Raw genomic sequence first — 12,565 nt, 5'->3', positions numbered from 1 at the left:
CCAGAAGATTAAGATTCATGTCTATGATGTAAGCATTCCCGTCTCTTTTTGAATTTACTAGGATCCATTCTTCAGGTATGATGATGCACATTCCTTATCGTTAAAGTGAGTGGAGTAGCCCTTGTTATAGATTTGAGAGACGCTCAACAAACTATGCTTCAATTCGGACGCGTAGTTGACATTCTCAAAGCTTAGCACTCCATTGGTAATGGTTCCTTTTTGTGTGATCTTTCCTCCATCCTCTCCCACAAAGGAAACAAATCCCCCGTTAAAGTTTTGAATGTCGTGCAACTAGGAAATGTCTCCGGTCATGTGCCGGGAACAACCGCTGTCGACATACCAAGGTCTGACGACATTCCTCCGTAGCTGTTCCTGCACAATGCGCGGGATTAATGAGATTTATGGACCCAGGTCATTAGAACCCTGGGTTTACCCTTGACATTCACATATTTTTCTTTTTCACTTTTTGACTTTAATTGACTATTAGATGTACTCTCAGAAGATTGTGATGATTGGACAATTGAATTCTTGGGCACCCATTGGAATTTAGGTTTATGATTATTTACAGGTGATTTTGAAATATTTTTCTTTTGTTTTGAGCGTTTGGATTTTCAGCTAGGATTAGTCGAGGATCCAGACGTTGTCTTTGACGAAATCGATCTTGGCTTAGCCACATTCAATCTTGTCAAAACACATGTGCCTTTTTTATCAAAAACCTATTTATTCTTTTTAAGATCAGCCCTTTTCTTGTCCTTATGAACAATCCACTCATCATCTCGAAGACGAGATCTCAAGGAATTTCACGTTAGACACCTTCCTCGAGACTCATTTTCTCTTCTTGGTGTAGAAAAATGTACAAATACCCTATTAGGACAATTGCGAGCAATGTGGTCGGTAGTTCCACAGTTAAAACATATTTGCTTTTTATCATGAAAACTGGTACCGCCTTTTTCTATTTTGGTGCTCTCATTGACTCTTCTAACTTTCCCAGACGTGCAAGTGCATGAGTCAGTTTGTGTGACAAGTGTAGATGGAGTGGATTTGCTAGTGTCAGATTCAGCAGTTTTAACAAAGGCAACATCACATTTATCAAAAACATTAGACTTAGACACCAAATCATCACAAATTGCAATATCAGTTTTAACGACAGACATAGAATCAACATTGTTCAAAACAGGAACACCAAATTTTGACACAAAATTATTTTTAGACACTTTCTCTCCCACTTCTTTCTTTTCCTGACTTAAAGACGGATATGCACATGAAGTAGAAATGTTAGTATCTTTTTCCTTAGCACTACTTTCCGTTGTCTGTGCAACTGGTTTACCATACACCATAAATGGTTCTCGGTCAATCTCCTCCTGAGTCAAAGGTTTAGCAATATAATTGTGAGAGACACTCTCATATCCTATACCAACCTGTTTCTAGTCCTTCCACTTCATTTTCTTTTCAGTTATTGTTTCCACTTTTTCACTTGACACATCAAACTTTTTAAAGTTAAAATCAGCATTTTCAAAACATATCTTCAATGTGTCAAGTTCTTCAATGACAGCAATAAGTTGTTTCTTTATGTAATTATAATTCTCACACTTGTTGTTATAGTCCTCCTGCAATTTCCTAAAGTCCTTAATGTTATCCTCTAATTTATCTTTTAATGGTCTCTGGTCTTTCTTAAGAGTATACTTCTCATATTTTAGGTCCTCGTTCTCTCTCTTTATCAACTCGATTTGATCACACAAAAATTTGATAGTTTTAATACAAGATTGAGAACAAGAGTTTTCACTGACCTTTGGCTTTGTAGGCTCTGGGGTAGTCTGTACCATGAAGGCAAATTGCAGTTCCATCATTTCTTCCTCTGGGTCCACTTCAGGTTTCTATTCAGGGACATCATTGATTTGGGCCAGGTGAGCATTTTCAGGTCCTGAGATGTTAAGAGCCTGAATCTAATCTTCCCAGTCAAATGACTGAGCCACCACTGCAAGATTTGTTGTATGATTGTTGGTGGTAGCTCCCCGGCTTCTTCCTACGGGAACCATGGTTTTTTCATTGTTTTCCCTCTTGTCAGACTCTGGGCATTCTCTGGCAAAGTGACCAGGTACATGGCAATTGAAACATCTTAGTTTTCCCTTGTTGAAACCAACCTTCTTTTTTGCGTTCATTCCCCAGTTGTTCTTGCTTGTTTTCATTGCGAATTGTTTGTCCCTGAACACAGCCATGGCAATTTGCCAAGTGATGTCCATCTCTTCAACATCTTCAGGGTGTATCTGATCAAGATCGGAAAATGAGATCTGAGGGGGCAACTCTCCAGCAACAAAAGCGTTGCAGCAATTCACCAATCCAGATGCAAGAGCCATATTCTCTTCAGTCTCTTTTGGAGCAGATACTGGAGCAGGAGCTTTAGAAGAGGACGCAGCTTGTGAATAGGGCATAGATGGTGGAGCAACATAAGGTGATGGTTGTGGATCAGCAAACATTTGACTTTGTGGTAGTGGAACAACAAAGGCTTGACTTTAAGGAGTGGTAAAGGATGAAAAGGAATTGTTTGTAGAGATCCCGAGATATGCACTTGTGTACGAGTTCACATGATTGATCTCCCTCTGTTTGTCATCAAGATCACATGCTTTGATGATGGCCATGGTTTCAGCCAGACTAAGTCGGTTAAGCTCTTTTGTTTTCCTGATGACAGCAACATTCATATCTCATGCCTTTGGGAGAGAATTCAACAGTTTATTGTTGATTTCAGATCTTGTCACTGAGATCCCAACCGAACTTATCTCAGTGGTCAATGTGATGAATCGTTGAAGTTGAGCTTCTAGGGTTTCTCCAAGAATGTGGTTGAACATATTGAACTTTTGTCTCAGCATATCCTGACGACTCTGCTTCATGTCTTCATTTCCTTCGTATACTTCAATCAAACGCTTCCCACAGAGCTTTTGTTGAAGTGTATTATCTGAAACCCTATGCAATCTCTGGGGATAAAGCCATTGTGAGTGTAGCCAGTGCTTTCTCTTGCTATTCAACCTTTTCAAAATCTTCTTCGGTGTAGTTCTCAATTTCCTTGTAAGTGACTTCTCCATTTTCGAGTGTTGTAGTGATCCGGACTGGTCCTTTCACGATGCTTCTCCAGATCTTGAAGTCTTTCATTTTGATATATTTTTCCATTCGATATTTCCATTCCGGGAAACCTTCAGCAGATAGTAAGCGAGGAATTCAAGTAGCGGTTCCCATCATAGCGTCCGATTCTTGATGAATTGTTGAGTTTTGTGAATCCATTTTGTTTTTGGTTTTTCTGAATTGATTAAACAAATAAACTAACAAGGAAAGTACAAAAACGGAAAATGTTCAAATGACCAATAAGGGGGTTCACGGCCGTACACTTGATCACGGCCATACACACAAGTCAAATCACGGTCAGGCAGTTCACGGACGTACACTTGAAGATTCTCGGTTAATGAATGTTTCACGGTCAAAGGATGGATTACGGTCAAAATGCAGTTCACGGTCAAGATGGATGAATGGTTCACAGCCGTACACTAGTGCACAACCGTAAACACTTCAACGGGATGAACCGTAATGTGACATCCCCATTTTCACGGCCAGAAAAGACCGATTTTGTTTATGCTTCAGAGTGCCTCTTTTAATAAAAATGTTGCGGAATTTGTTCCCAGAAAAATACGATAAATATATTATCAAAACATTTTCGAAGAAACGTATTTTATTCATTCTAAAATGTTTGGGATGTCATCGTCAATACAGGAACATAAGCATAAACGGAACTTACATTTATTTACACTAGTGATCTACATCTCTTTAATCTCTCAGTGTAGTGTCACTTCATATCGACACCTGTGATATAAATAAACTGAGTAGGTCAGGTTGGGAAACCTGGTGAGTACATAGGGTTTTCAACCCACAATAATATAATTATTATGTTTAAACAATCAAACAATCAACCCAATTACCCATCCCCATTATCTTCCTTACTCTTAAGGATTTATCCTAAGAGTCATCTATCATGCATTCGTTTATTCTGAATTCCCTTACTTCCAGGGTTATAGGACTGGCACTAAATCCATAGCTGCCAATGCTCGTTCGTAAAGCACTAATTCCATAGTTGCTATAGTTTATTCATCGAGTACTAAATCCATAGCTACCAGTGTTTATCTAATAAGTACTAAGTCCATAGCTACCAATTCCTAACATGTACTAAGTCCATAGCTACCAGTGTATAACTAATAGGTACTAAGTCCGTAGCTACCAATTCCTAACAGGTACTAAATCTATAGCTACCAATTCCTAACAGGTACTAAATCCATAGCTACCAGTGTTTGTCCAATAGGCACTAAGTCCATAGCTGTCGAGGTTATTTATTAGGCACCAAGTCTATAGCTGCCTATGTTTACTCACATCATCTTTTATCTCTCATCATTCATCTACCCATGTCATACCCAACATATTCGTATATATAAAATACGTATACAGTTTAAATCATTTAAAACATGTATAAAACGTTCATCCAGCATAGACAGCAAGTATTCAGATAATATGCACACATAGCACGTAGTTTATATAAAATACTTCATATTTATGTGTAAGATCAAAGTAACTATGCATTCACTTGAAAGGTGGTGACTCAGCACTCGGACAACGCTTCGATACTCTCAAAACGATTTCCTTCGATAAAACCTAGTATCAATACCACTAGGGTTTAGTCTAACTATAACCGCAACAAATTAATAGTCTGACTATTATTATTATTATATAAGTGTTAATAACACTCAATATAACTCATAATAATAGCCCAAATAATTATTTCAAGGACCTAATAACATTCCTATAATTATTTGAAAGCTATATTAAAAATTGTGTAAGCGTAGCTCACTTACAGCGGATTTTAACGAAAACTAGAACTTTATTTGGAGCAGCGTTTCGAAACCGAAAGACTCTTTTTCTCGGGACTTCGGGAGCCTCGGGGCTTCCCTCGGGAGCTAAGGGGTTTATCTAGGGTTTAGGGGTGGTTTAGGGTCTTAGAGAGAGAATGAAAGTAGAGAGAGAAAGAGATTTGGTGTGAAAATGTGTGAAAAGCTCGGACCCTTCACATGCCTTTTATAGGCGCCTGACTTCGGACTACACTGGGCGTAACTCCGGATAGGGTTGCCAGCTTGCACCAGCTGGCTCGCACTTCGGACTCGGATGGATAAGAACCGAGGTACGCTGGGCGTACCAACCTCGGACGCGGGGCGTACTGCGAAGGTGGCGTGTCACTCATCCGAAGCGGGTACCGAGTCAGCGATGGAGGGTCTAGATTGTGCTACGTCATCGATCCTTCATCAAGTCTCGCAATTTCATGCTTCAACTTTAAAAATTCGTAACTTTCACGTACGAGCTCCGTTTTTGACATTCTTTATATCCACGCAAAGGTGTGAATGTACTCTACAACTTTCGTTTAGACTCCGTCGGCTAATTTTGACTCGATTTTAAATTTTATATTATTAACAGGCCGGGACAGGATTGGTCCGTTAAATCCTCATAACTTCTTCATCCGACGTCCGTTTTCGCCCATCTTTTTCTCGTTACACTACTCTTAACGAGATCTTCGATTCTCGTTTAGGTCGTATCGGCTAAAAATCACTCGATCTAATATTCGAATTTCAGGTTGTACACCGCTATTCCGAAACTTCGAAAAATCATAACTTCTTCATACGAAGTCAGATTTTGGGCGTTCTTTTTATCGATGCTCTTAGTTTAACATATTCTACGACTTTTGTTTAGGTTTCTAAGGCTAAATCTCGCTCTATCGTAAATTCACTATTTACACTTCCCGCTGTCGTGCCGGTTCCGGGGTCATAACTTCTTCGTTATAACTCAGATTTCGGCGTTCTTAATATGTACGAAAACCTTGTGACATATTCTACAACTTGGTTAAGATTATTTATTCTAAATAATCTTTTGTCGAAAAATCATTTTCGACACTTATTGCCTCTGATTTGACTAGCCCTGATCTACGAGCGTTACACGTAAACACCAAAAATAATAGTTTTCTGAGCAAATTTTGATCCCTTGAGTCTTGAATTTACTCACAATCATCAAAATCCCGTAGCAAACACTTGAAAATCACGAAAAATAAGGATACACACCCTAGTCGTAAACACCAAAAACGAGTTTGACACCGGATTGGCTCTGATACCAATTGTAAGGCCCAAATCCGAGGAACCAAACCAGTGATCAAACAATGAACAATCAAGCAAACACAAGAATGGAGTAGAAGAAGGAATTAATCAAGTAATGCACACATTTTATAGATCAAACGCCAGGTACACCATGAGAAACACACACAAAGACCATGAACTCGACTACTATTGTTCACTAACATGTTAGACCCTATTTATATGAACATGACCAACTGCACACAGGTTCACGATCATGAACACCAAACAACCATGAACTAGATGACCGCAAACACCAAATTCGACCAAAACCCTACCATGACCTATACATATAGTTGCCTAGCCCAAACCATACAATTATGACCTAACATAGGATTTTCTAGGAAATACACTAACATTTTCATGAAACAAATATAAAGACTTTGACACTAAAAACTTATGAACTCACCAACTTAAATGTTGATGCTTTTTTTTTAAAATAACTTGTATTCTCAGGGAGCCAGTAGACAGGTACATTGGATCAGTTTTTGAGAAGATGAAGCATGTTCAAGACTCGTCTTCTATTTTCACTATACATTTTGGTGTCATACAACTATACAAAGAACACACATGTATTAACTATATTATTAACGCAATGGATATTGTTGCTTGTTTTACTATTATGCATTGTTATGATACTATACATGACGTCCTCCGCCCCCGAATGTTTCCGCCATCTCGGTTTGGTGGTGTGACAGAAACTCACCTCAGACTGTTGAATCTTATAGATAAATCTTTTGCTGCTAGCCCGCTAAAATCCCCATGTTGTCAATCATAAAATAACATCCAATTAATAATTGGATCCTAACACACACTAAGATTCCAAATTAGGGTAAAAAACCTTTTTACCCTTTACCTAACTTGGCCCAAGGCCAAGGCCCAAACCAACTGTCCGAAACTCCCAAATTCCAAAATGATCATCCAAAGCCCAAATATGGCCTAATTTTCCAAATTGAGCCCAAATCCCTTCATGTTCCTTTAACCAAAAGAGTCCAATAAAATAGCATCAGCTCAAAAATAGAATTTTGATAGCCTAACAAAGCCCTAGAGTCCTAAGTTCCAACAAGGGCCCAATACCAAAAAGCCCAAAACTCCAAAGCCCACTGTTGAGTAATCAAGGCGTGGTCAGCTCGTACACTTAGTGTACAAGCTCTGGGGTTTGTACGTGCAGCGTACCAACTTGCACGCTCAGTGTACTCCCTAGGCCAACTTCCATCATTAAGCTCTTAGTCGGTTAAGACTTCAACCCAACTCTTAAATCTGACTTCCTTAAGGTGGCTTATCACGTAAAGTTGGCAACTTTATGTGCATGCATGGCTTAATGGGGTTCGATAGCTCAAAAGAACTCAAAGCATGCATTTTTATGGACAAAGGGACCAAAAGAACCCTAGATCTACCATCAATCACTTCTGGAGTGAATCAAGAAGCTCAATAATCACTCCAAGGACTCAAAGCAAAAAAATGGAACATAACTAGATCTAGCATCATAGATTAGCAAGATGAGAGCTTTTTACCTCAAAAGGTTAGCAAATGATGAACTAATACCGTATCCTCAAGCTCCAAGCACAACTCCAAATGGTCCACTTCTTCTTCTCCTTCACAAAGCACCAACAAACACACTTTATGGCTCACGACTCTCAAGAACTCACTAGGGTTTCGATTTCTGGACAAGGGGAGATGGAGGCTATCTAAACATGACCAAATGAGGCTATCATAAGGCTTAAATAAGGTGAAATACCCTAGAAATTAGGGTTTCGTTAATCACATATACATCATGTGTACACAATGTACGCCATGTGTACATAATGTACGCCCAACGTACGTGGACCAATGGCGCGATCATCTTTGGGCTAGTTCGCTAACTGTACCACCCTGTACGCCCCGCGTACTAGCTTAAGGACCAAAGTTGCAAACTTTAGATAAAGAGGATAAACATGATGCTTACCAAATTCAAGTGTTATAGTTCTTCTTCTCTAGCAACAAAAGCTTTTTCTTTCTTATGTTCCAAGTAATATGAATCATTGTTTACTTTTTTACTTATAATCACAGATGAAGTGGTTCAACCTATTTTTTATGAAGGACAATTGTTTCACCTCCATGTTTTGTGTTAGATGAATATCCCTTTTCCAGAGCGGGAAATTTTGGTTTGAATTATGGAGTGGGTTGAGTAACAATAGTTGGAATTTTGGTCTATTGGGGGTAAGGTTGGTATTATTGCTTATGGTAGGTATTTTGAGACAAATGTTGAGTATTCTGTTTTGGATTGTTGGAGAACCTTTGATCATAACACTAGACAAGGACTGCATACTTAATCTGAAATGACTCGTTGTATTCCTCATATGTCGGGTACATGTCAGAAGCATTAAAACCTAAACCTGGACCTCCAACGAAGTTTTGAGAAACCATAACATGTTGTCCATCATTACTTTGATATTCTTGAAGAAAGTTGAAACAATAATGTCAAATCTTTGTTTTAAAATACTATTTTAAATAACATATACAAGGAGTGTTACAAATAGGGGTTTCAACGGATCTTGATCATGTTAATGGAATTGGGATGTGTGAATTTCTTGGGAACTTCAAATGAGTCCAAAAATGTGTTTGGAGAGAAGTTTGGTTATTTATCATTGCATCAAGTTTAATCTTTGTGAAGATCAACCAGGATACAAAATAGTGCGTTGTAACATAGTTCATGGTGATTGAAAATGTTTTTGGAATTTAACTGAACTAGGATTTCAAGAAAAAGGACGGAGTGTCGCAAGTTTGTAGGTATGATGATGATCAAGATTTAAGAACAAAAGTTTGATAATTATGATTATGAAACAATTTCTATCAGGGTCGGTCCTAAGGATTTAAATATCCCCAAATGCCCTGGACGGGCTAGAAAAAGAAAAAGTCTTTATCGCTATTTTAAGTTTTATATATATATATATATATATATATATATATATATATATATATATATATATATATATATATATAAAATAAAAAAATTGGGTCATATGCAGTTTCACACTTTGCCCCTCCCTCAGTGCCCCCATGATTTTTGTGGTGATCGATAGAAAATATTTTAGGTGTCATCATTCCTCTCCTTTTTTTAGTTTTATTTTACAGATTAAATATAAAGAATGTTCGAAGATATGTTTAAACTATTTAAAAAATTAATCATAAATAAATTTAAAAGAATTATTAAATAAAAAATGTTTGAAAAGTTTGACACCAATTTGATGATTATTGAAAACTAGCAAAAAATAGCCGATGTGAGTACATAAACGGAATGTGTCACTTTAAATGATTTCATGTTGAAACTTGACACATTTCAAAGAAAACGGACAAGGTTTCAAGACTAAGAGCATACGGTATGGATCTAATAACGTCGCTATATCCTACATATACCATCAAAAACGGCGTTGTAAAGAGGGAGCCCCCCTCCCTCCTTCTCGTTGTAGTTGCATCTTGTTGTCGTTTTAACCGGATGAAACGAATTGATTTCAACTTTTCCATCAATTAAACCGTTGTCAAACGGTCAAATTTAATAAAAAAAATTAACTTTAAAAAAAATAATTACTTTTTTACCTATAAATACATACTATCTATTTACAATTTTTTCACACAATTCCTCTCTTTCTCTCTACAATTTCAATTATCTTCAAAAAATTATGGGTCCTTTCGACTCGTCCGATGATGACAATGACGATATATTCTTCAATATGATGTATCATTATTACACCAACGAGATGCTACAACCAAACTCAGTCTCGCTACTAACAAGACGTGCGTTGTTAAATAGAATTGTGAGGAAGGACACGAACGTCTATATCGTGATTACTTTGCAGACAATTGTGTATACGGGTCGAAGGACTTCAAAACAAGATTTCGTTTGAGTAGGAATGTGTTCCTACGGATCGCCAACGTCTTGTAAAGCATGTATCATTTTTTTAAATCTCAAAATATAAATGTACTACATGTTTTTTTGATTTTAATACAAATGTAGTATATATTTAAACCATAGTTAATATATGTTTAGGTATTACATTTTTTCAACCGAGACATGATGCCAGAGGTAGGTGAGGATTTACAACATTGCAGAAATGTGTTGCGGCCATTCGTTTGATGACTATGGGGGAGTCACCTGATACCATGGATGACTATATGAGAATGTCCGAAAGAACTGCACGGGAAAGCTTGTATAGATTGTCAAAAGGTGTTGTTGAAACATTCGGAGACGTATATTTGCGGAAACCTTCATTACATGATACGCAAGAGCTTTATGCAACACATGAAGAAAGACATGGGTTTCCCGGAATGATTGGAAGCATTGATTGCACGTGCTGGAAATAGAAAAATTGTCCAGTAGCATGGAAAGGGCAGCATGCAAGTGGCCATCAAGGACCGCCTTCGTTGGTTTTAGAGGTTGTTGCTTCCCAAGATTTACGGATTTGGCATGCATTTTTCGAGGTTGCGGGTTCCAACAACGACGTCGATGTTCTTGATTAGTCGTCAATATTCGACGATCTTTTGAATGAAAAGGCCATGGATGCTTCTTTCACAGTGAAAGGAAACGAATACAAATTTGGGTATTGCCTTACAGATTGAATATATCATCCGTATTCCAGATTTGTGAAGGCATTCCGACACCCGGTTGAAGAAAGAGATAAATTATTCAAGAGAAGACAAGAAGGAACACGTAAGGATGTGGAACGTGCTTTTGGAGTGCTAAAGGAGGAAGTGTAATTTAAACATTATATTTTATTTAGATATCATGTTTTATTTAAAATATATTTGTTTTAATAAAAAAAGAAATTATAAAATGGAAAAAAAAAAAAAAAAAAAAAAAAAAAAAAAAAAAATTGGTGTTATAACATGCTATTAACATGTGACCATTTCTCCATTTTGTGTTATAACACCATTGATGATGTGACATATGAGATGACACCAAAATGATGTTATAACTGGTTGTTCATACCCGATGATCTAACAATTTAGTCTAAAGATTGGTTTGAGAAAACTTATTGACGCTGAAAAACTGATGCATGACATAATTAATAATATAATGACCGATTGAAATTGTGTATTTTCCAAGATTGATGTAAAATAGAAAACTGGTAATCAGTTTAGCTATGCAAGTTTTATTTATCTTTTTCTTTACAAAGTTTGAGGTTTATCATTCTTGATTACATGTTACATGGTTAAGCTTTAGATCCATCACAGATTTTGTGAGCATATTTGATAATTGATCATCAGTTGGAATGAACATTACATCTATCTTTATCTTACATTTTTACATATTTTATCTTATAAGTGTGTATGATCTCAATGTGCTTTTTATCTTATAAGGTGGTGTATGATCTCAATGTGCTTTGTCTTCGAGTGCAAGATACGTTTGTATGTGATGGATATGGCACTTGTGTTATCACATAACAAATATGTCTTAGATAGCTTGAAACCGTAACACAATAATTTATTGTGGATCTATAGGATTTGTGAGCAACACCTTCCTGTAACAAGATATTTTGATTATGTTTTGGAACAAACAACCTATGTTTGTTTCTTGTTATACCAACGTCTCGATCTTCCACCTAACATTTGTCATCCTTCTATAGTATTTTTCCTATCTAAAAAGTTGTCTGAATAATCTGAGTCTAAATAAAAATAGGCAATCAGATAAAGTTTGTCTTTGGAATACCAAATACCAAACCGTAGTTGCCCTTTAAGTACCAGAAAATTCTTTTTAATGCATTAAGATTAGTCTTTTGTGGTTCTACCTTCAGTTAAGTACAAAAAAGAGCCAATCATGCCCTTATACACAAAAGGATTCACATCCTCGCCATTATGGTCATCATACAACTTACAGAAGCTGGCATGGGAGTTTTCATCGATAAAATGCACTAATTCTTTAACTTTGTCAAATACATTAACTGATTTATAAAACTAAATAGACGTTTTACTTGTAAACCTAAAAATTAAACAATTCACTACCATAGTCATGAGAAATATCATAAAAGTCCAAACATAAAAACTCGATGATAAAACCAAATATAATGTAGTCAATAAAAACTAGATGATAAAACCAACCATAATATCATCAACATAACCTTGTATACAAATTATACATTTTTGACACATCTAGTACTCTGAGTAAACAAAGTACGGTCAATCAAACGTGGGTTCATCTTTGATCTTTCAGTATTGTTGGTTCAAAGTTGAGATGTTAGATGCATTTCAAGGAAGGTTATGTATATTACACCTCACAAAAGATTAAACAGGCTTTTATAAATCTATTTTTTATGATGGGACTAAGAAAAAAAAAACATCACATTTTCTATACAAGCATGGTAGGCATAAAGAAATACTAATTT

Source organism: Lactuca sativa, chromosome 9 (assembly GCF_002870075.4).
Source record: "Lactuca sativa cultivar Salinas chromosome 9, Lsat_Salinas_v11, whole genome shotgun sequence".
Lineage (NCBI taxonomy): Eukaryota > Viridiplantae > Streptophyta > Magnoliopsida > Asterales > Asteraceae > Lactuca > Lactuca sativa.
The sequence above is the reverse complement of the archived record's forward strand: the minus strand, read 5'-3'. Positions refer to the sequence as shown.